This window comes from Carcharodon carcharias, chromosome 8, assembly GCF_017639515.1.
Source record: "Carcharodon carcharias isolate sCarCar2 chromosome 8, sCarCar2.pri, whole genome shotgun sequence".
Taxonomy (NCBI): Eukaryota; Metazoa; Chordata; class Chondrichthyes; order Lamniformes; family Lamnidae; genus Carcharodon; species Carcharodon carcharias.
The window spans coordinates 131,363,979-131,390,783 of NC_054474.1; the positions used below are offsets into that span (position 1 = coordinate 131,363,979).

General features: G+C 40.9%; 1 protein-coding gene across 4 annotated transcripts in view; it reads left to right on the forward strand.

Annotated features, from left to right (window-relative positions):
- Positions 1–26,805, forward strand: part of brinp1 (bone morphogenetic protein/retinoic acid inducible neural-specific 1) — a 347,418-nt gene that overhangs the window by 175,803 nt on the left and 144,810 nt on the right. The window contains exon 1 of one of the 4 annotated variants that reach the window (XM_041192930.1): positions 5,760–5,787. The exons of the other annotated variants lie outside the window; for them this stretch is intronic. The gene's annotated coding sequence lies outside the window, so the exon portion shown is untranslated. Of the gene's footprint in view, positions 1–5,759; positions 5,788–26,805 lie in introns of those variants that run through there. 4 annotated transcript variants of the gene reach the window in all.

The window sequence follows — 26,805 nt, forward strand, 5'->3', positions numbered from 1 at the left end:
GATTGGTAAAGGGATCAAAGGTTATGGGGAGAAGGTGGGAGAATGGGGTTGAGAAACTTATCAGCCATGATTGAATGGCGGAGCAGACTCGATGGGCCGAATGGCCTAATTTCTGCTCCTATGTCTTATGGTCTTATGGTTTATAAATTTGGTTTGTAATATATGTTTCATGGTGGCTTTTATTTTTCACATTGTGGTCAAGTGAACTCTGTGATAGTAACAAAAGGAAGGTAAGGTGTGGGGCTGTTAATGAATGGAGAATTGGGTTTGCGCTTACTAGTATCACAGTTGGATGAGTTGATCAGGGACAGCCCGGCCAGAAAGGGGCTGTGTTGGTTGCCTTGTCCTTCCCTCTTCCTCCTCCTCCTCCTTAGTTGATTGTGTAAAGCTAAAGTGGCATATGAAGAACTATTAAGTGAATGCAGTATTTGGTAAGTACATAATAAAATATTCACTTGCTCCAACATTTTTTTGTTATTCATTATGGGATGGGGACATTGGTCAGGCCAGCATTTATTCCCAATCCCTAACTGCCCTTATTCAAAGGTCGTTTAAGAGTCAACCACATTTCTGTGGGTCTAGTGTCACATGTAGGCCAGAACAGGTAAGGATGGCAGATTTCCTTCCCTAAAGGGCATTAGAGAACCAGATAGGTTTTTACAGCAATTGACAATTTCATGGTCATCATTAGACTTTTAATTCCAGATTTTTATTGAATTCAAATTCTATCATTTGCCCTGGTGGTATTCGAACCCAGGTCTCCAGAGAATAACCCTAGGCTTCTGGATTATTAGTCCAGCGACAATACCACTATGCCACCGCCTTCCCAAGTAGTTGGAACGAGAAGCAGGAAATGCAAAAAAATGCAGAGATATCCTATTTATATATAAAATTAACATTCCGAAAAATGATGCACTGGTTATTTAATGTACAGATAGTTACTTTAGAGTAACATAGCTGGTGGCAAGGGCTGTGTCCTCAAGATGGCATGGAGAAGATCATCATGAATTTCGACGTGCACTGGATACTGCAGGCCTCCTCCAGAATGGTCCAAGCAATGGAAGAGTTATTTCAGCAAGCTAATGGTCTCCTCTACCACATTTTGTGAGGCCAATTTTCCTTATATGCATATACTACCTAGGTTTGTAAGGGTTGCGCTTTTAGAGTCATAAGAACTTGTCGTTAAATGATAATCCTTGTCACCCACCCTCTGGTTAACCTTAGGATCTAAAATGCAAATGGAACAGTGGTCTGTCAGATAATGAAGACATCCTGACTGCTGCCAGGATACTGAGCATTGAGCTGCATAAAATGCTGTTTATGGTCGCACACCAGTTGAATGTTTGAGAGTGAAATCTCTTTCAGTCACGGTACATCTCCAAAGTTGACTTGCTGCACTCAAAAAGCAATGTGTGTGCACTCTTTGGAACCTTGCACAATAGAGAAGCCTGTAATCAGTAAGAGGTGTACGGACTGGAGACTATAGCTGAGTGAGACGGAGACTGAGTGAGTAGCAAATTAGGTTCACATGGGAATTTGGTGCACAGGGAAAGAGGTGCCTTAAGTCAGGTTTATTGCAACTCATAAAGTGTGTTAAGTATTAGTCAGATTTTTCAGAACTAGTAAGGTTTATCAATAGTTATAAGGTGTATTAAGTTAAGGCCAAGTAAAATTAATATAAGTAAGCCAAATTGAAATAAAGTATAGTAAATTTAAGACCCATAACAGAGTAGCTCGGTCACATGGAATGTGCATCCTGTGGTGTGTGGGAAGTTGTGAACACTACCGGTGACCTAGACGAACAGGTGCAGGAAGTGTTACCAGCTGCGGAAACTTGGGCTCCTGGTTTTGGAGCTCGAGCCACAGCTGTGGCTAATCTGCAAGGCTGAGAGCCATGTGGATAGCATGTTCAGAGAGCTGCCCACACTGCAGGCTAGGAGTATGGAGGCAGAAAGGGAATGCGTAACCACCAGGCAATCCAAGAAAATCAGGCACGTCATGTAGGAGTCCTTTGAGATCCCACTCACAGAAACAGGTGTTTCTGTGGCCATAGACATGACTCCAGGATGATAAGTCGCCTCCCTGGTGCCAGGGTCAAAGACGTCATCAAGTGGCTGCAGGACATTCTTCTGGGGAGGGTGAACAGCCAGAGATTATAGTCCCCATTGGTACCAATGACCTAGGTTGGAAGTGGGGTGAGGTCCTGAAAGCAGATTTCAGGGAACTGGGAAAGAGATTGAAAAGCAGGATTTCTAAAGCAGTAATCTCAGAGTTGCTTCCAGCCCCACATGCTAATGAGCATTGTAATAGGAGAATTGAGCAATTGAACACGAAGCTGCAGAACTGGTGTAGAAGGGAGAGCATCAGATTTCTGATGCATCTGTCTTCACAGAAGAAGATACAGAAAATCTCCCAGAAATAGTAAGCAGTAAAGGGACTTCTGAAACTGAGGAACTAAAAGAAATTAGCATTAGTGAAAAGGTAGTACTCGAAAAGTTAACTGGATTGAAGGCTGATAAATCCTTGGACCAGATGAGCTTCATCCCAGAGTGTTGAAGGAGGTAGCTAGAAAGATAATGGGTGCATTGGTGGTTATCTTTCAAAATTCTATAGGTTCTGGAAAAGTTCCTGCAGATTGGAAAGTAACAAATGTAACCCCACTATTTAAGCAGGGAGGAAGAGGGAGAATGGAGAACTACAAATCTGTTAATTTGACATCAGTAGTGGGGAAATATTTGAATCTATTATAAAGGATGTGATAACTGGACATTTAGAAAAGAATGGTAAAATTGGACCGAGTCACCGTGGATTTATGAAAGGGAAATCATATTTAACAAACTTATTGGAGTTTTTTGAGGATATTATTTCTAGCATCAATAAAGGAGAAACAATGGAATGTAGTGTATTTGGATTTTCAGAAGGCTTTTGATAAAGTCCCATACAGGAGGTTAGTAAATGAAATTAGAGTGCATGGGATTGGGGGAAATATGCTACTATGGATTGAGAATTGTTTAACAGTCAGAAAGCAGAAAGTAGGAATAAACAGATCATTCCCAGGATGGCATGCTATTACTAGTGGGGTACCGCAAGGATCAATGCTGGGTCCATAGCTGTTCACCATCTATATAACGATTTGGATGTGAAGACCAATTGTAATATTTCCAAATTTGTTGATGACACCAAACTGGGTGGGAATATGAGTTGTGAGGAGGATGCAAGGAGGCTTCAAGGGGACTTGGTCAAGCCAAATGAATGGACTAGAACATAGCAGATGGAATATAATGTGAATAAGTGTGAAGTTATTCACTTTGGTAGAAAAAACAGAAAGGCAGAATATTTCTTAAATGGTGAAAAGTTGGGTATTGCAGGTGTCCAAAGGGACCTGGGCGTCCTTATTCATGAATCACTAAAATTTAGCATGCAGGTGCAGCAAGAAATTAGGAAGGCAAATGGTATGTTGGGCTTCATCATGAGGGGATCTGAGTATAGGAGTAAGGATGCCTTGCTGCAGTTTTATAGAGCCTTAGTGAGACTTCACCTGGAGTATTGTGTACAGTTTTGGTTCCGTTTCTAAAGAGGGATACACTTGCTATAGAGGAACTACAATGGAGGTTCACCAGATTAATCCGTGGGATGGCGGAATTTGTCTTATGAGGAGAGATTGAGGAGACTCGGTCTGTATTCCCTAGAATTTTGAAGAATGAGGGGTGACCTCATTGAAACTTACAGAATTCTTACAGGGTGTGACAGGCTGGATGTAGATAAGATGATTCCCCTGGTTGGTGAGTCTAAAACCAGGGGGACATAATCTCAGGATAAGGGCAGACCATTTAAGGCTAAGATGAGGAGGAATTTCTTCATTCAGAGGGTGGAGAATCTTTGGAATTCCCTACACCAGAGGGCTGTGGAAGCTCATTCATTGACATGTTTAAAACAGAAATCGAGAGACTTCAGGAGACTAATGGCATTGAGGGATACGGAGATAGTGTAGTAAAGTGGTATTGAGGTAGATGATTAACAATGATCTAATTGAATGGTGGAACAGGCTCGATGGGTTGAATGGCCTATTTATGTTCCTATGTTCCTAATCCTCACAAAGCCGTTTGCATGCATCACTCGCTTCCCTCTGGCAGCACTCTTTGAATACAAAACTTAAGTGACATTCCAGATGCAACAAGGGATGGTAAACTGAGCGATGCTGCAAATATTTCCTGCTCTAGCCTGGAAGCAGCCAGATGCATTAAAGTTCATGGCCATGGTTACTTTCACAATCACTAGCAGTGCTGCCCTCGTCCTGTTCTCAAGGTTGCGGTTGTGGATGTAGCAGGCAGAAAATTAATTTCCTTCATGAAGCTCAAACATCCAACACATCATTTCTCACTGAGCTTCAGGTGGGAGAACTGGGTGAATATGGCCTCTTGCTGAGAGCTCTTCTCCTGCTTCTCCCTCTTCCATTAACTTGTCCTGCTTTGCGTCACCACTGCTCATTATCGCTGTTGTGCTATAATCCAAGGAGAATACTGCACCTATGTCTGAGAGCAAGTAGTTTCCGGAGAGTCCTTAAAATCAAAACAAAGCACTAAAATATGTGCCATTCCCTGTAGACTTTAGCAACTTTTGAGAACTCCAGGAATCACCAAATGCTTCTAAAATTGTAGCAAGAGTCAGCAGCAAATAATCAACAACTAACCTAAAAGTAGTTGATGGTCTGTTCAAACAGCACGTGTTCAGCTATGTGAAGTGAAGCGAGGAGGCTAGCTGCAACATTGAGCTTCAATATAGCAGTGCTGGCATCAAATCAGTGTTAAATCTACCCTACTCTGTATACTTCTAGGATGCACTCCCTGAACACTCACTAATGCCCCCAGCAAAATGGCATCTGGCATGACTCATACCAGTAGCCTGTGCTTGCATGCTGCAGACATCATTTCAGAGCCAAAAGGGGATTTTGCGTATGCACAGTTTACAGAGGCAGCTGACGATTTAAATCATCAGCCACCTCCACTAAAGTGGGATTTTGGTAAGCCAGGAGTGTGAAACATGTGCAAATTAGACCAGTTAAGAGCAGGTCTGAACAATGTGGATCCATTTGGATAGCCAGGGTGCCCCCTTGGAGAGATAAGGTAACTTTTTGGATCTGGCCCCAGGAACCTGTGGGGGAGGTAAGGTGCCCTTTGGAATTGTTAAAATTAGACACAACTATCCATTAAAAGTGCATAAATTCATTAAGATCAAGCTCATTTGAAGCATCAACTGTCAAAATCAACTGTCAAAAACTGTCAGAAGCATTTGTTAAAGGGACCTTTCAAATGGCCTATCAAGCTGTCAAGGCATTTAAAAGACCTACCCTTTAACTTGCCTGTTTTTAAAAAAATATTGTTTGCTATTTCACTCTGTCTATTGACATAAGCCTGAGGGCTTCCAGACTGGATTACTGCTGCATGACTGGTTTCGCAACCATCCATTATCACAGTAGGGTGCCTGCTAGTTTACAGTTTGACAGCTACAAGTGGTTAGACTCTTTGATGTGGGACTTTGAATTCCAGTGCTTGTTGTGATAAGGATTGTGGGCTTAAATGTTTGTGGTTATAAGGCTTTATTCAGTTGAAGGAATGTAACTGAGCTTCTTATAAATGAAAGATTTTTTTCAATATAGTGAAGTTCGCAATAAACACTTAGAACGTTATTTTAAAGAACTTCATTTTATCTCATCTCTGCATAGGTCCTGAGGTCTTCCTGTGGTGGATACGAGGAGAATTGGCATGTTAGGTGGAAGGGCAAAGTGTGGTGAGTGGTGGGGGGGGCCTAGATTGACATGACTTGGCACTCTGATCCAGCCTGCCCACCCCAAGACCAAACATCAGATGTCGGGGCTGCCATTTTTAAAGGCCAGGTTCATGGAGCCAGGAATTCTCCAGGTCCAGGAGTGAAAACCTTGGCCAGGGGTTTAGTTATTTTGGAAATTTCAACCACTCACTGAATAAAGTAACTGAATCATTTAACAGTCACACTCAACTTGAAGTGGCATTGACTAAGGTATGGGAGCTGGTCCATCTGTATGCCCAAGATATTGGGTTGGGGAAATCCTATCCGAGAAATGAAAAATCAACTTACCTCTTCTTACAGGGTAAAATTTTATCTAATGAATTATGAAAGTTAATCTGTATAAAGAAAATCATTGCATACGTGGCTGAATTCTGAATTTCAGTCAATTCAGAAAATGTAACCATGGAATAAAATTGGGCCAAACCAACTTGCAAACACAAGTAGTGGGATCAAAGCATTTCAAGCTCAGAATGCCTCCCTTGTATCATTTTTCTGATGGAAAGGGTTGAACCCAAGACTTCCCTGGTCTCTGTGGCTTCTGCAATGTGGCAATTGATGTGGCTGTTTAAATAACCTTAAATCACAGGGCTGCGATTTGAATTTCTTAATAATCTCTTGCCAGAAAAAAAAATCTGTGCTTCAGTGATTCTGGCCTAGTCATGGCTGTGCAGCACTACATGACCAGCAGCTCAAAAGAACATAAAATTATAATCCTTACATTATCGGTTATGTGTGTAATTATCACCGTGAGAAAGGCAGCTAATTGGGTTCTTGCTCTTCTAATTAGGGCCGTTAGAATAATTAATTGTGTTTGTCTACAATGTTACTTGAAATATTCTCTTTTGTAAAATAATTAACATAACCAGACGCTTGAATTAAATAACACAGATAACCCTTGGGCTAAAATATCCTAAACATGAGTGACTCAAGAGGATAACAACCAGTTTTCATCGTTGCTTGGCATTTTGCTTCAGTGAAGTATATTATTCTGTCAGTGATGTGGGAAGGCAATAATTCAAAGGCTGTTGCTGCCTGACATCTCCAGTTGATGTCCCACGGTGGAAACTATTTGGAGTTTTGAAGGCTGCCGAAAATAATTGAAAGTCGTAATCCAATTTTGTTGAGTTTATCCCAAGGGTGTCATAAGTATTGACAGAATTCTCTGGCTTTGAGCGATGTAATATTGGCCTTTAAGTTAAAGATGTAGCCCTGAGCATGTGATAGCACATACCGGTACTCAGACGCTCAGAATCTCTCCAGGTGTTAATTTATTTGAATGGGCCCCAGATGCTGTCAATATTAGTGAATGACACTTATAAATAAAGTAGAATTACCAAATATAAGTAGCTTTTAAATGAGAATCTATTAAAGGGGTTTGTGGGTCTTTATTGAAACAAATGGTTTGTAATCGGTTGAGGGTGGAGAAAATAGCTTACATCATTTTCATCACAATACTGCTGCATTACTTGGTGTGTTTTAATAAGATTCCTGTCATCAGGCTGTGAACCATACAGCATAGAAGGAGGTCATTCAGCCCATTGTTCCCATGCCAGTTCTTTGATTGAGCTATCAAATTAATCCTGTTCCCATGCTTTTCTCCCGTAGTCCTGCAAATTATATATGTTATGTTTAAAACAATATTGGCAAATGATTTTCCCTACATGCCCTTCCCTTTGAATGTATTTCTCTATTATCTGGAGGATGATAAACAGTAGACAGTATTTTGAAAGGCATTAATTGAGTCAAGGAGTCCTGCTGAGGTGGTGATCGGTTCACAGTGCAGTCTGTACTCAGAGTTAAAATTTGCAGCCATGTTTCTGTTATGGCATTTTTCATAACACTTCTACAGAAATGCGTTTTTTTATACCATACAAAAGTGACAATTTTTTTTAGTTGTTCTGGTTCATTGGCCACTGTGGAATCTTGTTCACGAATGATTTAGTGCAAAGGGTAATTCAGACAAAGATTGTCAACAGAGCTAAGGCAAATCTATTCCTGTGACTGGGGATGTGGTAAACCAAGGATTCAGTATTGGTGATCTGTCTATTGCCATTCATTTATTTCATTATTGTCCACCTCTTTCCTGCTCCCTGTGCCATCCTCAGTTGGTGGGCTTCATGATAAACAGACATCTTGACCTTGGGCTTCTACCTATGTGTTTCCTTGGTGGCTTGGAGACCAGTGACTACTGTCCTGTCTTGAAGCATGGCACATTATTTCATTCTGGACTTTAGTCATCTGAAAAATTTCAATGCAGTACTTCCAGTCTACAGCCTGACTGCATCATATTACACATTGCACTCCATAATTACCTGTATTGGCTGTGTAACTAAACATAGCCTGGTGGATGACTCTTGTTCCCCCATGTCCTGCAGGTACAGCTACAAATCTTGTTAATTGTACAGTATGGTGTCACTAAACAGAGCCAAACCCCTTGTGGCACTGTGTGGGGTAAGTGAGGAGTTAATACCATTGAAACAGAATTTTGGTGCGGGTGTACCATTAATGTGAAAATCGTTTTGCTTTCTTCATGCATGGTGGAGTCAGTTATGGGCTAACCTGCCGATCAGAGCTCTGAACATGACACATCAATTTAAGTGGCAAACTGTTTAAGAATGGTATATTCTGCGAAAAGAACAAGCTGAAATATTTTAAGATTGCTTTATCTCTGTAAGAAAAGGGTGTAGAAAGTATAAATTGTCTTAAATCTAAGACTTAGTTTAACATTTAAAGCTTTCTTGTATTTATACCAAGCGTGTTTGAATTTACTTAAATTTAATTGCAACTGTTGAGAAAGTAAACATCAGAAAAGGGAATCAGTCACATGGAAAGGATGACCTAAAGATGGGGCACATTAAACTTTTCCAGTGAATTTATGTGGGTTGTTTGATTGTTTTAAAAAAAGATTGTTAGAAATTAGAGAAAAATACTGCACGATGAGCACCTAGCATATGCTTATGCAAGATTTTTTTGCTATATTGCTGATAAGCATTAATAAAATGCTCCTGTGCTAATCCATATACATCGATTTACCAAATGTGAGAGTACTTATATCTGTATATTTAATACAGTAGTGGTTCGTTGGATTTTTTTCTGTCTCTACAAGAACTATTTGCACTTTTATAGTACCTTATCCCATTGAAATATCTATTTTCCACACAATGACTTTTCAAGTGCATTGCTGGCTGTGTAGACATAGGTACAGCCATTCCGCCACAATAGCAATCAACAAAACTCAATTGAGATTAACAACTTGTATGATTATGCAATTAACGTGTCAAATGTAAGTGGAAATTGAAATACAAAATTCTACTGTTTTTGTCCCTTATCTATTGTTAATACATTTTGATGCATTATCATGGGTGTGGATAGATTATCAAGTGCTTTCAATGTACCTTCATATTTATGTTTTCAAATCAAGAGAAATATGAATCACTGAATGCCAAATTGAAGTGTCCTCAGCTACAAAACAATTCAAGCTGGTACTTTGGCATGGTGACATATTTAATATAGGAATAGATGGAGGCCATTCAGCCCCTCTATCCTGTTCCACCATTCAATTAGATCATGGCTGCTCTGTACCTCAACTCAATTTCCCCACCTTTGGTCCATATTATTCAATGCCCTTGCATAATAAAAATCAATCAATGTTCGTCTTGAAAATTTCAATTGATTCAGTGTCCACAGCCTTTGTGTTCCAGATTTCCTGTAACCTTGGTGTGAAAAATTGCTTCAGATTTCACTGCTGAATAGCTTAGCTTCAATTTTAAGAATATTCCCTCATGTTCTGGAATCTCAACAGAAGCAAGAGACTCTCTTCCTCTAGCCTATTTGATTTGTGTATTTTAAACACCAATTAGATCAATCCTCAATCTTTTAAAGTAACAGGACTATAAGTCATATTTACACAACGTTTCTTATAATTTAGCTTCTTCAGCCTTGATACCACACTGGTGAATCTCTATTGTATCTCTTTCCAGGTTCCTTCCTGAGTGCTGTAGCCAAAACCGTATATTCTTTTCCAAATGAGATCTGGTAAACGCTGTGTAAAACTGCAGCATTATCTCCCCTCCTTTGTATTCTGGTCCCCTTGAAGCACTTTTCCAATTCAAATTGCGTAGTTAATGACCATTTATCAGTAGGATTTGTTTTGGTTGTTTCTCTAATATTATAATCACTGAGGTGCAAAACATGTTTTATTAGGTGGATCACTGCTCAATTTCTGATGGAGAAAATATGGTCATGGCAATTAAAGTGTAAATCATGGACTGCAACATACTTGGAATCCAAACATTATAAACCTAGTGTAATGCATCAAGGTGGATACCATGGTTTGAAAGGTCATTTGTTCTCTTCTTGTCCTCTTGGTGAAATACTGGTTCTGATTGGGTGGTATGGCTGGGGCATGGGAATGTTATTTTGTGTAGGTGTGATGCTTACCCTCAAAGTAAATCGTAAATCTTTCAAATATCCCGCTGGGTATCCAAAAATAATACTGTTTTTTTTTTGGAGTAAGTCTCTGTTTGTTCATTTGTTTAGTTGTGCAATAAGAGACAGAGAAAAAAAGTGTAATAACACTAAATGTAGAAATGGAAGCTCTCCCACTAGGATAAAAACATTGGAGATCCAAGCTGAATAGACCAGAAGGCCACACGTTTCATTCCTGGTCTGGACTGAGTAAGATGATCAGCACAGCATGAGGGAATTGTCCACCATTGCTCTTGCATTTACATAAGAAAGGAATCAGCCAGGGCTCACGAATTTGATTTCCATCCTTTGACACCACAGGGATATCTCTGAGAATGGCAATCAGATGAGGAGTTGGGCTCAGCTGCGATGGCTTCCAGCACTAAGAGGGAGTTCAGCAGTTTGGATGATATTGAGCCACTGATGCCCAGGAATGGATGTCCACCACTGGCCACTGTGCCTTCAGTCAGCTAGGCCCTAATCTCTGGACTAAGCGCCCTAAAACTCTCTGACTCTTTACCCCTTCTTTAAAACCCTCCTTAAAACTTTCCTCTTTGACCAAGCTTTTAGTCATCTGTCCAAATAACTCATTTGACTCAGTGTCAATTTGTATCTAATTTTGCTCCTGTGAAGCGCCTTGGGAATGTTTTCACATATTAAAGCCGACATGTAAATACAATTTGTTGTTGCTGACATCATCCCCATGCAGAAGTCAGTTTCCTAGGAAGAGGGAAGAAAATGGCAAAAGAAAGGCAAATTGCGCCTGGGAAAATATCAGAAAGGACTCGTTATAAAAGTAATGGAAATTACTGTTTATATAAAAAACACTAAATTAAGTAACTATTTAGAGCACTCACTATCTGAGTGCTATCTCACCAACAGAACATGCTGTTACTGTCAGTCAATCCCCACATTTCGATGTATTCAAACAGACTGTTAATTTTCAATTAAAAATAACCAAATTTGTAAAAAATCTGGCATGGGTCAGACCAGATTCTTCAAACATGTCTGTAATAGTAGCATATTTTACATTGTAAGATTCTGTGATATTTCACAGTGTAAAAACCACTGTACTTGATTCTTTGGCAAGTGTTGTTCTGTTTCTTGTTTATATGAGACAGATTGTTTGACACATAAGTGTTTCTTTTTATAAAGGCTAACGCACAGAAACATCAATCATGCCGCTTATTAAAAATGCCATAGGCACCAATTTTCTAATGTTACTTTTGCCCTGTCTTTTTCTGTCATTTTTTCTCCAGTCACTTTCTACACTGTACTAGGATTCCTCAGGCACCTGACTATTATTATTCAGTGCTTTGAGACATTCTACTGTGTTAAAGACACTATGAAATTGCATGTACATGTTAGCATTGACCCATAATGTCAGCGGACTATTTAGCTAGAGGGCAAAAGGGCATATGAGCTTGATTCAGCCGTCAACTGATGTCCACACAGGTACATTTCCTGTCATGGGATCTGGAGCTGATTTCCTTTCCTTGTCCCAGTTGTATTGAAGCCAGTTGTGCCCTTGCCACCATCTTGGCTCAGGTCAACAAACTCAGCAGTGACCAGGATCTGATTTGCCTTAAATAACAGAGCAACCAAGAGGAGCCAAACCCCATCTCTTTGACCTATTAATTTTGCCTTATGTGGATTTTAAATCTCTCAACTCCATCAAATGTAAAATCTTTGCACACTACATTCTTAAATTGCAGCCTCACAAACACAATTGAACCTCCGGAAGCACATAGACACATAGTCATGACTGCTGCACTGCTGTGTATTTTAGCACATTGCTAAATTCTGCTCATTACAGATGTAAGGCTATGAGGAATAATCCCAGTGATGCTTGGCCGGAACATGTAACAGGAGCGGATGTTTTACCATTTGTTCTTATTTTGCATGTCCTGCCCCTATCTCCATGTATCATTATTAACCCCACCCTCTCCCATCAAATGAGCCATAAGACAATAAAAATTTGATGGGACCTCGGAGTAGCACGGAATATAATAATGGAAATTAAGTTCATTAGTCCAATAGCATACCATCCCTCGAATTCGCCTGACATAGTCTTCCTCTAGTCAGGCCCAATTGCCATCACTACAACCTCAACATTATTCATCTTAAAAGGGAACTTTATCTCTAACCAATCTGATAGAACAAAATTCTGACAGACAATATTGGAATAAAAGATTTGTGTTTCTTCTCCAAGAATTTGCATTGGTAGAAGCTTGTCAGAGTTTTACAGGAGCTCCCTCAGGGAATCACTAATCATTGTTCTTGCATCAGACAGCTAATTGTGAACTTTATTCTCATAAGTGGAACTTATGTTGCATTTTTTTCTATTCTATGTTGTTAGCTGGTCAGAACCAGGTCTGTGGGGGAGGAGCATAAAAAGTATCCATGTTTTTTTAAGGGTGGAGAGTGGTGGGGAGTAGCTGTTATCAGGATAAGGTTGGGCTCTTGTTACTCCCACCAGAACAGGCTACCAATACTCAATGTCAAGGCTTGTATTTAACAAATGGCCATTTGGCCAAGTTTCAGACAGTAGCCAGAATTAAATGAGAGGGAACTTTAATGCAGAGTTCCATTTACAGGCCTCAATAAATCCAATACATGCCTTTTCCTTACTGCTCACTTGCCCAGCTGGCCAATGCCCAAGATAAGCACCACCTGGCACCTCCCCATAGGGGTAAGGCTGAGATCCAGAAGTCAGCGGAGAGGTGGATTGAGCAGATGTGGTACCACTCCATGGTTGGTGTGCCAGAATATTGTGCTGTCTGGCATAAAATGTCTCTTCTCTAAAACCCTTGTGTACATTATCTGTAATAAACACACTTAACAGTCAGTTTTAGATTGTAACAGCTTCAGATGATGCTGCATCTTAATAAAAAAATTCTAAACATCTATTTTCCATTACTTAAAGGGACATTGTCAATTTCCTGGGGCATCCAAACAGATTTATTTTACAGATTGATTTGTACCCTGTAAACAGTTGGCTTTCCAACATATTATTATCGCATGCTGTGTAGAAGAAGTGTTCTGTGTTCTCATGTTCCTGAGTTCCCTAGGTCACCTTGCATGAATTATGGAAAATTTCTTCTGGTCGCTAGGTATTAATGACATTGTAAACAGAGCAGGAAAATTTGCTCACAAAACCATAAATTGAGACTTTTAAAGACTTTTGCAATATCAGCAAAAAAAGCAAGAGGGCACAGGAGATATTCTTACTGCATTTTCAGTGTCACCAAGCAGGTGCAATCTTGCCATATGCAAGTGCATGGTTCCTCTAGAAGAACTCATTGTGGAGGATAGTGATCAGTGAGGTGGCACATCCAGGAACAAACAATCCCATAGGAGACTAAGAATGGATATACAGCCTTACAATTCACAAAAATTGGTAGGGAATAGGGAGAGATGGAGGTGAGAGTAATTAGTATTGATTTCAAGGGCCTTTAATTTAAAATGATTTGTGTTCATACAAATGTACTTCACAAAATCAGGAAGATCTATGCAGTTGTTCTCATTATTCGAGCAATCAATGTAGATTAATATCTTGCTGGATCGTTGTTCACGGCTGTTTTAGCTCTTGGGGAGTGGAGGTAATTCCGTGCTCTGCACAAAATCAAAACCCAGTAACTCCCATCATCTGCTGTGTGTTTTGATCAGATGAAACATCTGCTTGAAAACCTTGTGCATGCTGTGCTGTACCTAGTGAGTGGCCGAATTGAATCTTTGATTTCTGTGGGGAACACAAAGCACTAGTCACAATAATTGGGCAAAAGCAAAATACTGGAAATCTGAAATGAAACAGAAAATGCTAGCAATACTCAGCTGGTCAGGCAGCGTCTGTGGAGAGAAACAGAGTTAATGTTGGTCTCTCCATAGGTGTCTGACCTACTATGATTCTTCAGCATTTTCTGCTACAATAAATGGGCACTGGACACCCATGCAGCGGTTCCTCGGAAAGGGCAGTGTGCTTGGTCTCATGCTGTCCTTCGTTGTAGTTACCTAGCGGATATCATCAAGCGAGGAAGGCAAGGGTGTTCTCGTTGATGATGCTGCCTTTTTACCAAGTGGTTAATTTGCCCCTCTCTACCAGATCAGCAGATACTGAATCACTGTCATCTGATATAGACAGAATTGGACAGCGCACTGATGAATAGTTCATTATTTTCAGTACAGCGAAAACCAAATCGATAGCTGTCAAGGGAAGTCAACCCGTCAACTTGCTCGCTTTGCTAACAAATATCCAGCTGCTTGGTAATTACATTCAAACTATCTGGAGGAAAATAAGTAATGAGATGGTTGAAAACACTGGGAGAAGTATAAGGCTCAAGAATGTCCCGCTCTTGTGTTGCGCAGTGAGGAGTATTTTGTACCTGTACTTTCCTGGTGATATTTTGCTCCTGGTGGGCAGACTGCTTTTCCTGGACTCTGTGTAATCCAAATCAGTGCAGACCATTGCATTAGGTGAGGTTGACCTATGCAGTTCCTGAAACCCTCCTTTGCAGTGTTGCAGGCTTTGACATTATGATTGGAGCAGCACTGCTGGTTATGACAGATTAACTCTATATATCTGTCAGGAACATAAAAAATACTGAATCTACATATCAGTGCTGAGTATTAACCTGAAAAACCAATATAAATACCAGTGATGGTTCAATTCATCACTTTTGCTTGTTGAATTCTACAACAGTAATCATCTATATTTGCCTAATGCTTATAGTGCAATGAGTATGCCAGTGGGGTAAAGTTTCCTCTATGTGCACAGTTTGCCCTAAATTGGCCAAATCAGTGCAAAAGATCGAAGAATTTTAGGCGCAAAGTTTAGGTCCAGCACAATTCAGTTTCTCAATCCTTTATGCTAATGAAGAGAACACCGCACTGGAAGTCAGCCATACTGACAAAATTGTTCAGGCCCCCAGATCCAATGAATCACCATGCTGAGTTTTCACGAATTATGCCTGTTTGTGGCCCTTCAAGTAGTTCTTAAAATTAAACTTTTTATTTTAAACACGGACACTAAAAGGCACCTTTCAAAAGTTTTAAAATGTTAAAATATTTTTAATTTGCTAAGCCTGATTAGTTTGGGGCATGAAACTAGTAAATTGTACTATATAGCTTTTTAATGTCATTTTAGGTGACTTAAAACCAAGTTAATTGTAGTGGTAGACTAGAAATTCTGATTAAAAACACTTATTTGTCAATAATTGTTGTGAAATCATGCTTTATAAAAATGACTTTATGAATTTACTGGCCGGAAACCACTAATTATTTTTTAAAAAGACTAAAGCCACATCCCAATGACTTGAAATCACAGTCAAATATGTTGAACATTTGCATCACTGTATTTTCTACATTCCAAAGCCATTGAAATGGAGACAGTCTTTCTGCAAAGCCTTACCAGGAACAATTGCCTTGAAGGAGTATGAATGGGGGCCATCTACTACCTCATTATCAGAACATCATAACCTTGGTATTCAATTAGGTGGGACTAACCATTAGGCATAATCATTTGGACAATGGGACTCTGGCTTTGAATGGAATGTGCCAAGACATAATCTAATCATGTAAGCCAGGCAACTGGAATCCATTGGCCATGGCCATATTTGGGTCACTGGACAATTGGGCAGAGGGCATCATGTGACAAGGCAGCTAACCCTTTGTGTGTTTAAGCACTTGTTTTTTTTTACTGACGAGCAGCACAAGCAAACACTGATGAAGCAAGATCCCTGTGTGGGTCTCTCTCTCTCTTTCCACCTGTTTCTACAAGTTTGAATCCTGTTTGCTGTTTGACTATCCATGGGCCACAGACAGAGATTTTTAAAAAATGCAACTCAGCAGCTGCTGTCTTCAGAAGAACAGACAAATCATCCATCTACATCTTTAAACTGCCTCTACACCAAACCCAAAGGACCGCTGAGTTTAGCTTGAAACCAGCTAACTCACCAACATTCAAGAACCTTAGGCCATTATTGGAGTTTAAGCTGATTAATCTTCCCTCCCACTCTATAAACTATTTGCGTGTGTATGAACCTCGCGTGTCTATGAACCTCAAGTGTGTATGTGCATGAAAGTTGGAGCATTTTTATTATTTTACTTAGACCTGATTAAGTACAATAAATACTATTCGCTTCTTTAAAAAAAACTCAAGGAAACTTGTCTATGTGTGTCTTTTACAGTCACAGCAAGTAAACAATTAAACACTCATTGAATTGGCAAACATATCCTTTTTTCGAAAATAAATAAATCTGCTGCAGTCACACAAGGAGTGGGAAAAGACGAAGGCCATCCTGTCCTTCCTCACCTGGTCATGATAATGCGATCACCATTTTCTGCTGTATTAAAAAGCTGCAATAGGTTACCACTCTTAAATAAATCAAGGAATATGTTTTAATGCAAGGAAAAATTAATTAACAGTTACATTCCAAAACACTGCCCAGCTATTCTGCTTCACGGAAGGTTGCACATTTGTGATTAAGCAGATTGAGTTGGAGCAGAAACTTGAAATATTCACTTTGGAAAACGAGCTCAATTTTGACTCGCAACTTGCGGCTGATTGCACCCAAAGGGGACACTTCTTTTAGAACTCAAACTCTGGTTGGTATCTTGTACCATTTGTCACTTAATTAGCTTGGATTAACGGGAGAACTAGACAAAGGCCAGGATTTTCCCGTCGGCGAGTGGGGGGACGGGGCTCGCTCGCCGACACGTAAAATGACGCGCGGTGACGTCGGACATTCACGCCCCATTTAAATTTTCAGGTGGCAGAGGCTCAGCAAAATCAGCTGTGTACCTGCCAACCTGTTGGTGGCCAATTGAGGCCATTGATAGAGTCATTTAAGTAATTAATGGACCTGTCCGTCCAACCTTAAGATTGGACATGAGGGGACATGTCAGGGATTTTTTTCTATTTTTAATATTTTTTACAGTAGAGCTGATCTCCCTGAGGCAGCACTTGGCCTCGGGGAGATGAGTGTGCTCTTTTGTGCGCACGCGCAAAGGAGCGTACTCTCGGGTTTAGGGAATCCCCTCCCCCGCCCGCACAAGGAGCTCATAGCGCTTCTGTGTGGACGTCATGCTAGGCAGGCCTTAACTGGCCCGCCCACATAAAATGACGGCGGGCCCCCAATTGGGGGCGCCGATTGGAGGCTCACCTCCACGCGCCTGCTCTTCAACTTCCCACCTGACGGGGTGGGGGAAGTCCTGCGCATAGAAATAGGAGTAGGCCATTCAGCCCTGGAGTCTGTTCTGCCATTGAATCCAATCATGATTGTTCTGTGCCTCAACTTCTTTTATGCAGTTACCCCTTGACACAGCACTACTTCCTCAACTTGTTAGTGTTCTCCTGAACCAGCAGGGTTGATTTTCTGGAACCTTATCCTTTTTTATCCCTGGTGGCTTTTGGATGTAGCCAGTAGTTCAGTCATGGATTCACACCCCAAGATAGGACTTGACCATGTAGTTTAGGCCAATGCTGTCGTGCAGAACTATGGGAATGATTTATTGTTGGAGATGCCATCTTGCAGATGAGATATCAACCTGCTGAGGTATGGCATTACTTGAAGAAGAGCAGGGGCTTTCTTACAGTTCTGACTATCTTTTATCTCTCAAAGAACACCACCAAAAGCAAATTATTTGGAGATTTATCTTATTGCTCTTTATGGGACCTTGCTGCCTGCAAATTGTGTACCAAATTTGCGAACAAATCAGCAGTGATTACACTTCAAAGATAAATCTTTGAATGAAAAGATCTTTTGGGCATCTCTGAGTATTAAAGACACTGTATAAATGCAAGCCATGTTTTCTCACTTACTATTCAGTACAGTTAAAAAAAAACTACCTTAACCAACTGAGCTACTGAGAACTCAAATTTTAAATGATTAATGTTGATGTGTTCAGGACTTTTTGAATTATCTCTATGAAATATCTTTTGTTAAAATTCCACCCTAGTACCCCTCGCTTTGCAGGTGCTACTGTATGGATTTAATCATTTCCTTCCCTGATAGGCATTACCTCACCAATCCCATCATGATGGCCTCTTCACTTGTTCAGTAAAATGTCTTGCAAGTTACTTCAGCTGAAGTGATGCCGCTGTTTAGACAGATCTGCCATCATGTAAAAAGGGATTCAAAAGGAAGCATGTCAGTAGTTGCAATGTACCATGAACTAGTTCTGCATTTTGCTGGAGAGAAAGTCAATCAAGATGTTAAATGCCTTCACTCCATGGGTGTTGCTGATGATTTCACTGCCCAGTGATTATTAATCCCTGTGATGAATTCTAAACTCAGTGATAGAGAATTGCTCTGCTAATTTTGAAATGGTTTTAATGACTAACCAACAATCATGACTTGTATGAATACACCCATTTCCCATCTCTTTTTGTATGTCAGGTAACTGAATAGACCCTATGGCAGTGCAATAGTCCACATCTATGCCTTTTTCCTAAAAGCGACTCTGTTAGGGAAACTTGGTAAGTCCCTAAGTGCTTTTTGAGTGTAACTCACTAACCAGCATTGGGATGCTCACGATAATGGCCCATAAGAGAAAAATTAGAGATTTTTAAAAAAGAGCTGAAAAAATAACGTTTAATGGATTATCAGGTAGATTTAAAATATGAATTGTGACACTGCATTCTGTGAAGATATATGTTCGAGTTGAAGAGGCTTCTGCTAGCCATCAGTGCGATTAGGTCTTGCAGCCAAAGATTCACTTATGGCAATGACAGATTGCTTTTTGGAATGCATTATGTGTGACTGCAATTGCAAAGGGTTACGGTTGAGATTCAATCATTAGCAACTGGGACCGTTCCTCACCATTTCCTCTGTAAACTGCAGAGACCTCAAATGATTTTTTCAGGAACACATTTTGTTTAGTAACTAATAAAAGCCTGTAACTGTTGTGAATCCCCAGGAGCAGATTTTATCTTGCTGTGGGTTTTCATATCTTTCAAGCAAACCAAATGGATTAGTGGCAAACAACCAAGTGAAATAAGCCCTCTCTAATTGTTAGTTTGAGGCCTTGTGGCGCAGTGGGTAGCATTCGTGCCTCGAGGCCAGAAGCCCTGAAGCCAGAAGTGGGTTCAAGTCCCACTCTTGGACTTGATGGCTAAGAAAAGTGTGTTCATACCATGGCCAAACAGGTTGAATGTCTACCTGTAAATCCATCCAACATACACCAATGGCAGGCAATAAGAACAGGAGAGATTCCTGGTCAGCCATGTGAGGGGGAAAAAAATGGAGCCTCTACAGTCATTACTCACAGTTCTGGACAACAACGTGGATGTTAGCATAGCAACTTGGACTCCTTTGGGAGCTGGTTGGCTTACTTGGCTGGATGGCCAGATTGGTGCCAAGAGCACAGAGTACAATCCCTGCTCTGGCTGGGGTGGATTCGGGAGTGTCTCCTTACCCTAGCCATGGTGGAGATTGTGGTGCTGTGTGTCGCACCTGCCTTTGTGTAAAGAACTGAAGAAGAATGATGTTTACTTTGTCAAAAGTAACTTGCAGAGATACTTAAATAAAAAATTAAATTCCTGCCTTTGACTTAGCTAAAAAATTATGGAGCAATCCCAACATTAGCAATGCTGATTCAGATTGGAAAAAGGATGCGCTTAATTCTAATTGTTTGATTTGCCCCTCAATTGACTTGAGTGAGGGACTAGAGATAGCTTATAAATATTTAGATATTAATTGCCTCGTCTTTTTCAGATGGTAATTATCTTGCGTTACTTGTTGTGTGATAAGATATGGATTTGTGCACACTTTTGTGTCAGGCCATTGGGAACAGATGCCTAATAAAGATGGGAAGTAAACTTGGAGAATGACAATAGGGTGGTAAGGAAGAACAAACAAACACAGATTGCACTCATCCAGCACCAATCGATGGTCAATCAGATAGTGACTGTGATGGATGCCTAGCCCAGGGTCATTCATGCATACACCCTGGGTACCTTCACCAAAGAGAGAGGATAAGAAGCAAATATAGAGCTGGGTCAAACATGATATTTACTATAGTTGCATTTCAAAAATACATGTCTGTTGACTATGAAAAAGGGTTGTTCATTTCCTTTTAGTTGCACTTGGTTTCTCAGCATCCATCTTATTTTCACCAAACTTTTGGTGCTTCTAAGCAAACCCAATGAGAGTCAACTCTGTCTGACCTCTCCAAACATTTCGTAAAGTGGGTGTTTTTATTTGAGAGGAGATGGGTTCACCATGAGTTTCGCACTTGCTTCCTTTGAAAGTTTAATGCGAAATCACACACAGTAAACAAAGAATGTCACAGACCTGAAGAGGTTGGACTGTTGCTTCCCTGTTTCTGTCAGTGTTGTATTTACCACCATCTGTTCACTGTGAGGATTGTGTTTCATGCTATTACCACAGACGGGAGGTGTGTGCTGAAACAGAAGGCTGGCTTTTTAGTAATGGCCTTTGGTAATGTCAAAGTCTGTAAACTTACACGGCGCAAAACATATTTGGAGAAAGCAAGTTCCACACCATTGAACTAAACTGCATTGCTTGATTGAGTAATTGAATGCAGTCGCTGTATCACTGTAATGTGTTATTTATTTCAGTGAGAGAGAGAGAGAGTTGTTCTGTGTCTGCCATCAATGCAGCTACAATAACAATGGACAACACAAATCCCTTAGAAATTTCCCAGTAAGCAACATCAAATTGTTTTCAATATAGCAGCATTAATAACCTCAGCCATTATCCTTAAGTTTAGATCATCGCCCAGGACCAGTTACCAGTCAAAGGAAAAACACAATGACATAGATCTTCACTTAGCAGGTTGGTGTAAAATCGGCAAGTCATCAACATTTTTTAATCCTTTCATAGGATGTGGGTGTCGCTGGCAATGCCAACATTTATTGCCCAAACCTAATTTCCCTTGAGAAGGTGGTGGTGAGCTGCCTTCTTGAACAACTGCAGTTCACGCGGTGTAAATGCTATTAGGAAGGGTGTTGCAGGATTTTGACCCAGTGACAGTGAGGGAATAGTGATATATTTCCAAGTCAGGATGGTGAGTGGCTTGGAGGGGAACTTCCTGGTGCTGGTGTTTCCATGCATCTGCTGCCCTTGACCTTCCAGGTGGTAAAGGTCATGGGTTTGGAAGGTGCTGTCAAAGGAGCCTTGGTGAGTTGCTGCTGTGCATCTTGTAGATGGTACACACTGCTGCCACCATGCATTGGTGGTGGAGGGAGTGAATGTTACTTGATATCACATGGAATGAATTCAATTAGCTGAAGACTGGCATCTGTAATGTTGGGGATATCATGAGGAGGCTGAGGCGAATCATCCACTCAACACTTCTGGCTGAAGATAGTTGTCTTTTGCGTTGTCTTTCACAATGATGTGATGGGCTCCCCTATCATTGAGGATGGGGATATTTGTGGAATCTCCTGCACCTGTTAGCTGTTTAATTGTCCACCACCATTCATGACTGGATGTAGCAGGACTGCAAAGCTTAGATCTGATCCTTTAGTTGTAGGATTGCTTAACTCTGTGTGTTGCAGGCTGCTTCTGCTGTATGACACACAAGTACCCCTGTGTTGCAGCTTCACGAGGTTGACATTTCAATTCTAGAATACCTGGTGCTGCTCCTGGCATGCCCTTCTGCACACTTCATTAAATAAGTGTTGATCCCTGGCTTGGTGATAATGGTAGAATAGGGGATATGCCGGGCAATAAGGTTACAAATTGTGATTGAATACAATTTTGCTGCTGATGGCCTACAGCGCCTCATGGGTGCCCAGTTTTGAATTGCTAGATCTGTTCAAAATCTATCCTATTTAGTACGGCGGTAGTGCCACACGATACAATGGAGGGAATCCTCAATATGAAGGCAGAACTTTGTCTATGGACTATGCGGTGGTCACACCTAAAAAGTGTCATGGACAGATGCATCTGTGGCAGGTCGATTAGTGAGGACAAAGTCAACTAGGGCTTTCCCTCTTGTTGGCTCCCTCACTACCTGCCACAGATCCAGTCTAGCAGCTATGTCCTTTAGGTCAGTAGTGGTGTTACCGAGCCATTCTTGATGACGGACACTGAAGTCCCCCACCCAGAGTACATTCTGTGCCCTTTCCACCCTCAGTGCTTCTTCCGATTAGTGTTGAACATAGTGTGGCAGTGAATCATCAGCAGAGGGGACCTAGTAGGTGGTAATCAGCAGGTTTCCTTGCCCACATACGACTTGGTGGCATGACACTTCATTGAGTTTGGAGTCAATATTGAGGAGTCCCAGGGCAACGCTCTCCCAACTGTATAACACGGTGCCATTACCTCTGGTGGATCTGTCTTGCTGGTGGAACAGGTCATACCCAAGGATGGTGATGTCCGAGTTTTTGTCTGTAAGGTATGATTTGGTGAGTATGACTATGTCAGGTTGTTGCTTGACTAGTTTGTGGGGCAGCTCGCCCAATATTGGCACAAGCCTCTTATGTTATTAAGGAGAATTTTGCAGGGTTGATAGGGCTGGGTATGCCATTTTCCAGTGCCTAGGTTGATGCCGGGTGGTCTGTCTGGTTTCATTGCTTATTGACTTCTGTCAATGTTTGATACATGTGAGTGGCTTGCTCAGCCATTTAAGAGTCAGCCACATTACTGTGGGTCTGGAGTCTCATGTAGGCAAGAACGGCAGATTCCCTTCCCTAAAGGGCATTAGTGAACCAGATGGGTTTTAACAACAATTGAGAATATTTCCATGGGCGCTATAACTGAGACTAGTTTTTAATTCCAGATTTATTAAATGAATTCAAATTCCACCAGCTGCCATGGTGGGATTTGAACCCATGTCCCCAGAACATTAGCCTGGGCCTCTGGATTTCTTGTCTAGTGGCATTACCGCTACACCCCACTTCCCTATAGCTTGTTAACATTTTACTTCCATTGAAGTCAATCGGAAGGGATACAACATGGGCTGCCAATTCACAATCACTTGTTTTACATTATCAGGCAAAGTCGAGATCTAAGCGAAAGAGCTTCAAAAGCACTCCTAGTCTGAATCAGCCATCCCTTTCTTAAATTAAAGATTGAAAGTTGTACTAATTGCCAGGGAATCGTTTTAAACCCATAATATGATCTGGGATGCAGATGACAGTTAAATTGGCTTAACTCACATGATGACAGTTTGATGTTACCTCAACCCTTTCATTCTGCTACAACCTTTCAGCTAAAAGCCAAAAGAAAAATTTTAAAAGTGGGAAAAGATAAAAATGAAAAGAGTACAGACACCAAGTTGGGACAATATTGTGAGGAAAGCAGCAATAGTTGTTCAGATTCAGTCTACCAGTTCTGCTAATTTAGGGAAAGAACAAATAATCCTGTTTCATGCAAGAGGAAGAATTACTTTGAGATTCAGATTTTTCAGTGGTTAGTAGTAATGTTACTGTGAGTCAGAATGTTGTCGGTTTAAGCTCCGCTCTAGGGACTTGAGACCACAATTTAGACTGACACTTCAGTCCAGTGCGGAAGAAGTGCTGCACTCTCTGAGGCACCGTTTTCCATTAATGCTGATTCACTTTTGCCTATTTGGATAGATTGTAAAGCGAGCTGCTGATTCACTACCACTGTTTTCGAGCTCCATCCCATTAAGTTCAGGCTTCATCTGCCCCTCATAAAAGATCCCATGGCATTATTCCAAGGAGGACAGGAGAGATCTGGTTTCCTGGCCAACAGTTAACCGGCGACACTTTAAAAAGAGATTATCTGGTCATTATCACGTATACAAATTGACTCCACCTTGCCACCATTACAGCAGTGATGACAATCTCTAAGTATTTCCTTGACTGTAGAGCACTTTAAGACACCTTGGGGATGTGAAAGGTGCTATATAAATGCAAGTACTTTTGGCTAATTCTATCATTCTGTACTGGATCCCTATCCTTCCAACATGCTACTTGACCACTGCTGAAGCAATTGTGATTGAAATGATGGACTCTTTTTGAATAGGAGCTAGATAAATATTTGGTTGGAAGAAGAATCAGTAGCTGCTGAGATGACAATAGTTTGAAACAGTCAACAACCGTACATGGTACAACAGTTTGGCTACTTTCCAAAGAATTTTTTTTTAATATGTGGAGAACAAGAGACTAGCAGAAAGAGTAAAGATTAAAATGTATTCTGATCACCTTCACTACAAGGTTGGGGGACTGGAGGTTGTTGTGATGGTCGAGAATTAATTCTGCAGTATTCTTAACTGGAGACAATTAATTATCCTTTTAAAGGATAAATTGCACATGATTCATGGAATGAACAGACTTGATAGAGCGACTGACCTTTTCTTGTTCCAACTTGGTGAAAATACATCATCTGTGAAATGCAGATTGGCAAGGTTGCTTGAAGATATTCTGTGAGATGTGACACTGCCAAGACATCTTTAGCCTTTGAATACTTAATAAATCCTTTGTATTAGGAGAGCAGGACTCACGAGCACTTCCCAACCTGTGACTTATTGTTCAATTGCACCTCAGTCGGTAGCAGCAAGTTCTTTGAGACGGCATCAACAGAATTCCAATGGCACACAGCAGAGAACTCCTCAGGAGACCTCTGATACTGTGATGTTGCAACCAATTCCAACAGGCAGACAGCTGGGGGGCTTCTGTAAATGGTTTGCCACTTGCTAACGTGCTCTGAAAGAGATGGAATAAACGTGAAAAGTAAAGAAAAACTGAATCCCTTAAAGGTGAAGCACCATCCTACTGTGGAGATTAGAGATGGGCCACTACTGGGATTAATCTAAATTTTCAGCAGCAAAATGGTGGCACAGGACTGTGAGCCTGCCACACACTTTACTATCGCACAGCTTTAAAACTCTTCTATGTCTCTCTTTACATTTTGAGAAGGGTGACATATCTGAAACAATCTTGTCGCAATAATCGCCTGATCTTTCTTTTAAAGTCTTCTCTAGTCTCTTGCCCGGCCCCATTCAAGGTTGATTGGGTAGCAAGATATTGATTCTTCTCTGTGTTTGCATGAACTGACTGTCCCCACATAATGAAGCACCTTTTCAGTCCTGACAGCTGATTCTGCACACCTACGAGCTTGGCCATTGTGGAAGGAAATAGATGCATAATAGCTTGGCATGTTCAGTTGGCTGGCAGTGAAGGTAAGTGTTCCAATGGCAGATGGTGAGATCTCCAAAATAAATTGGTTTATTTTGTCACTGGCAGTATGGAAGCCGTATTATTTATATATAAGACTGCGGTTAACCGTGCAAACAAAATCTGGCTGTCTGCAGTCAGAGGCACTTCATCAATGGAAAAGTGTCTGAAAATGAACAAAGTGTGCTGCGATCTTTGTAGAGAAGCCTTCTGGTAAAAAAAAATGATCATTCGAAGAGGGTGGGTCAATACCATCACTCCTGACCAAATATTAAATCCATCTGAAGAATTCCAATTGACATCCCTCATCTATGAGGCTTTATTGCTTTTTGGAGCATTGTTGGAACAAGTATAAATGAGAGCCTTGAGCTGGGCCTCAGGGGAGTTTTGGAGGCTGATGACATGATGGGCTGAGTCAACAGAGACAGGAGAACAGTCTTGCACTCGAGACTGCTAAAAGAATAAAGGAACGATGTAAGTACAGCTATAATTCAATTCCCTCATACAGACAGGAACAACAACTCCTCCCAAGTTATTCCGCGGGTTATATCACAGAGCTCATTGTCAATGAAAAGTGCTCAAAACAGAAATAGACTTTTGGGGGAAGAGGTAGGAAAGGGTTGGTGCAACAAATCAACATTCATTCTCATTTTTAACAGGAGGCTGCTAATGAAACCCATTTAAAGGCACAATGTCTTCATGACAGGATACCAAGGAACCTTTTCTCTTTTTTTGCTGGTGTTCTTTTCAAAATACCCCTTTATGAAGAAACCTTAATCACACTGAGCAACCATGGAAGCAAATTCTCTTTCAAATGGATGTCAATTTTGTCACTCATGCTGGAGTTGTAGTGGTTTAAAATTTGGAACACTGCGCTAGGCCATGATTGATGTTGCAGTGCTGTTAATTTTGTGTCTGTGGTGATATCATGTGGTCACTGCAGCACATTTGACCTGTCACAGATGCTCCATCCGTAGGAGTTTGAAACTCCATGAATCTCTCTCTATTTTTGTCTCTACATCATTAGCATTGTTAGTGATGAGCAGGGCTGGTGGCACCAAAACCTTTCAAGCTCTGGGTTGAATTTTTGAGGAATTTTTCATTCAATATTGAATTTCCTAGAGAAATTATGCTGCCAACACTCATGATTGAATGGAATCAATGAAGTGAGTGTGTTATGGCCATTCAGCAGCCAGCCATTATAGTCCTGTCCTCATGTTCAACAGCCTGTTTTAGGCTGCACAACATTGCTCAGGGTCCCATGTATTATTGTGCATTCACATTAACTGTTAAGCCTCATGAATTCTTCCCAGTCACCACTATTCATAGATTCAGAGAGGTCTATAGCACAGAAAAAGGCCCTTCGGCCCATCGAGTCTGCGCCGGTCAAACAAGTACCTTCT